The following is a 3,447-nucleotide window of genomic DNA, read 5'->3' as shown; positions in this document are numbered from 1 at the left end:
GTCGCTTCAGTCGTGTCTGACTCTGAGTGACCCCACAGATGGCAGCCCACCAGGCTCCCTCGTCCCTGGGATTCTCCAGGCAAGAACACTGGAGTGGGTTGCCATTTCCTTCTCCAGTGCATGAAAAATGAAAAGTGAAAGTGAAGTCGTTCAGTTGTAATCTGACTCTTACCGATCCCATGGACTACATACAGCCTACCAGGCTCCTCCATCCATGGGATTTTCCAGGCAAGAGAACTGGAGTGGGGTGCCATCGCCTTCTCCATCTAGATCCTCCTAAAACAGTCCACATTTTCCCATTATTCAAACCATCTTGTGTCTCCATCTTTTCCAACAATTATTAGGTTCAGGGATCTTTGTCTGTTTTCTTTTTATTGTATTTGCAGCATTTAACCAGTCTCTGGTAGCTCAGACGGTAAAGCGTCTGCCTACAATGCAGGAGACCCAGGTTCAATCCCTGGGTTGGGAAGATCCCCTGGAGAAGGAAATGACAACCCACTCCAATACTCTTGCCTGGAAAATCCCATGGACTGAGGAGCCTGGTAGGCTACAGTCCATGGGGTCGCAAAGAGTTGGACATGACTGACTGACTTCACTTCACTTGCCATATTTTAGAATCTTGTATATATTTGTGCTATGAACAAATGACATAAAGTGTGTATGATTCTAACCCCTTATGATCAAATCCTCTTATTAGTATCTTCATCCTCTTAGGTTTTAATAGTGTTTCCTATACATTTTTATTTGTTAACTTGACTTTTTTCTTCTGTCCCTTCCCACACCCACTTTTAACTTTTTCTACTTGTTTTCTCAGAGAGAAATGAAGAAGAGAGATGAACATTTCAGTTCATTCCTTGACTCTTTCTTTCAAAAAACATGTCAGATTATTAAATACAATGTAAAAAGAAAAAAGTAACAAGACATAACTCTGTCCCTAAAGATGAACATTTTGAAGAGCAGAAATAGAACAGGATCTCAGAGTGCTAACTGAGGCTGATTTCTCCCAATTCTTCTGGGGCTTTGGGTCTCAGGACAAAAAAAAGTATCTATATGGAGGTCATGGTGGTTAAAATTGCTCCATGTTTCGTGGAGACTGAACCCAAGTTCATTCTTTAAAACTGTAGCTTGGAACATCCTTTTTCTGGCTAGGAAACACTTGTAAATGAGTGATTCCTGCAATTTAAGCTTCTATAAAGCTAAACTAAAGGGTGAGAACAGGCATCATCTCTTAGTCAAGCCTGGGCCAGGATGACCACCTGTTGGGTGACTGGACCTCACAGGACAGGAATCCTGAGCCACAGCTGTGAGACCACGAGAACTTGGTTTTGGACCAGGGGGCTTAAGAGTCCTCTTTAAAGGTTGAATGTTGTAGGGAAGTTTCCATTGAAGATGAAATTTAAAGCCAAACTATCGAAACTGATTGAGAAAAGTTACAATATGCAAGGTCACAAAATTGGCAATCAGATGATTAATTCATTCCAGTTCAAATGGAAATGATTCAAAACAGTGACTTTACACTGAGTATCTTTAGGATCTTTGAAAATAAATGAAGAAAGCCCAACATAAGGAACAGAAATTATCCCCAAAAATTCATGGAAAGAAGAAATTAAGAACAGGTGGAGATTTTTAAAAGAGCCAATTAGTATTACTGCAGTGAAAAACACAGTCACTGATTTAAAACAAAAATAATAACAAAAATATCAATCTAGTGGGGGAGTTGAAACACTAAACAGGTAATTGTACAACTATGTGGTGAATGCAGTTATGAAGATAAGCAGATGAAGACACAAATGCTCTGATCTAGCCTGGTTCTTGGAGGAAAAAGAAATCATAAAAGCCAACAAGATTGTACTGTCTTGAAGAACAGAAGTTAGTAGGTAAAGAGAGGATATCTGCCAGAGATGGAACAGGCAAGGAGAGAAACAGTGTCTAGATGATCTAGAAGCAGTTCAATGTTATTGGAGCAAAAAGGATAAGTAGAGAGGCTGACAAATAGGACTGGAGAGGCCAAATCATGAAGGATCTTTGACGCTATGTTTGGAAGCCCAGATTTTATCTTAGGGTGGAAAAAGGCAGTATGGGAGGGCAAAATGTAAGGTCCAACATGGTAAAATTTATTTTTGATGTTGGGTTCCTTTTAAGACTGGGTGGCGGATAAATCAGAAGGGATTGGTAAGATCAGGGTCAGAGAAATTAGATAGAAGACAGCTTTAATAGGCCAGATTGGGAATGATAATGACTGCAACATTTTCTTATTCATCTTTGCACTCCAAGCACTCGATTCAGAATCTGGCACAGAGTAGGTGCTTAAATCAGTTCTGATAATGTGATTTTGCTCAACTGGAAGTCAAATAATTTGCAGAATTGATAAAGGTGGAGTCATCATTAGCCGCAGATCTATATAGTCAGAGGTAATGTGTCTAAAGATAAATCGGCAGAGATTCTCATCAACATAAAACTTTTGCATGGGTTTCAGAAAGATAGCTAGATGATATCTTGCTCTAAATGATTCATTTTAATCACATAGTCCTGGAGATAAGCTTGCCATTGGCTAAGGCTTGGAATGATATTTGTCATGACAGGATTTGAGCTGTGTCCAGAATTTCTGTGTGACTGGACAAATCCCATGCCAAAAGGTCAGAGGAGCATTCCATTCTCATTATAACACTAGTGTGAGGAGGAAAAAACATTTCATTTACAGGGTGGGGGAAAAAAGCCTGCAAAATGGTAAATATGTACATTGATATGAACACCTTGCTTGGACAGCACATGCTCCTGCCTTTGAATCACACAGGCTGCTTCCTGCACCTAACTGTTGGCACGCAGCAAATGTAAAATATTAGCAATAATAATTACACTCTGCATATGCTTAATGTCTATCAATAAAGCAATGGCTCTTAAATTCCCTTAAGCTTCTTTCCATTAGAAGCAGTAAATTAAATATATATATTCAAACAAATTAAATGCTGCTAACAGCTTTTCTAATTTGTAAACACTTGCATAAACATGAGCTTTATCAAATGCTTAATTAATCTGAAATGCCAACTTAAAAAGTGAAGTAATGAACAATAAGCATATTACCACCTTAGGATATTATTCCATCTGGGTGTTTTTACAAGAAGTTTAAAGATATACTTTCTGTATATACTAGCTAAAGTTGTGAAAAATCAATCAGCTCTTAGGGATTAAGAACAGTTTGGGATTGAACAAGGTTGGTTAGGTTTCTGAATAAACTATTTAATGAAAAAGAAAATCTCATAGGTTTTTAATAAGCAATTCACTTTTAAGTCAATGAAAGTGAGGTCTGAATTTTATACATTTGAGTTTTCACTTATTGCAATATTGCCAACTATTTTGCTACAATTTAAGTAGCAAAAGTAATTTGCAGGACTCTAACTTTATAAATTTAGGATTTATATCAGTTCTTTTTAAAAATCTACTAGAAAA

At 37.8% G+C, this 3,447-nt stretch overlaps 1 non-coding gene across 1 annotated transcript; it reads left to right on the top strand.

The window, feature by feature from the left end:
- Positions 1 to 397: 397 nt before the first annotated feature.
- Positions 398 to 469, top strand: TRNAC-ACA (transfer RNA cysteine (anticodon ACA)). Its single transcript has one exon. It is a non-coding gene; the product is annotated as a tRNA-Cys (tRNA).
- The last annotated feature ends 2,978 nt before the right edge of the window (positions 470 to 3,447 follow it).

This window comes from Ovis canadensis, chromosome 5 (genome assembly GCF_042477335.2).
Source record: "Ovis canadensis isolate MfBH-ARS-UI-01 breed Bighorn chromosome 5, ARS-UI_OviCan_v2, whole genome shotgun sequence".
NCBI lineage: Eukaryota > Metazoa > Chordata > Mammalia > Artiodactyla > Bovidae > Ovis > Ovis canadensis.
Note: the sequence above shows the minus strand (reverse complement) of the source record. Positions and strands in the feature narration are given on the sequence as shown.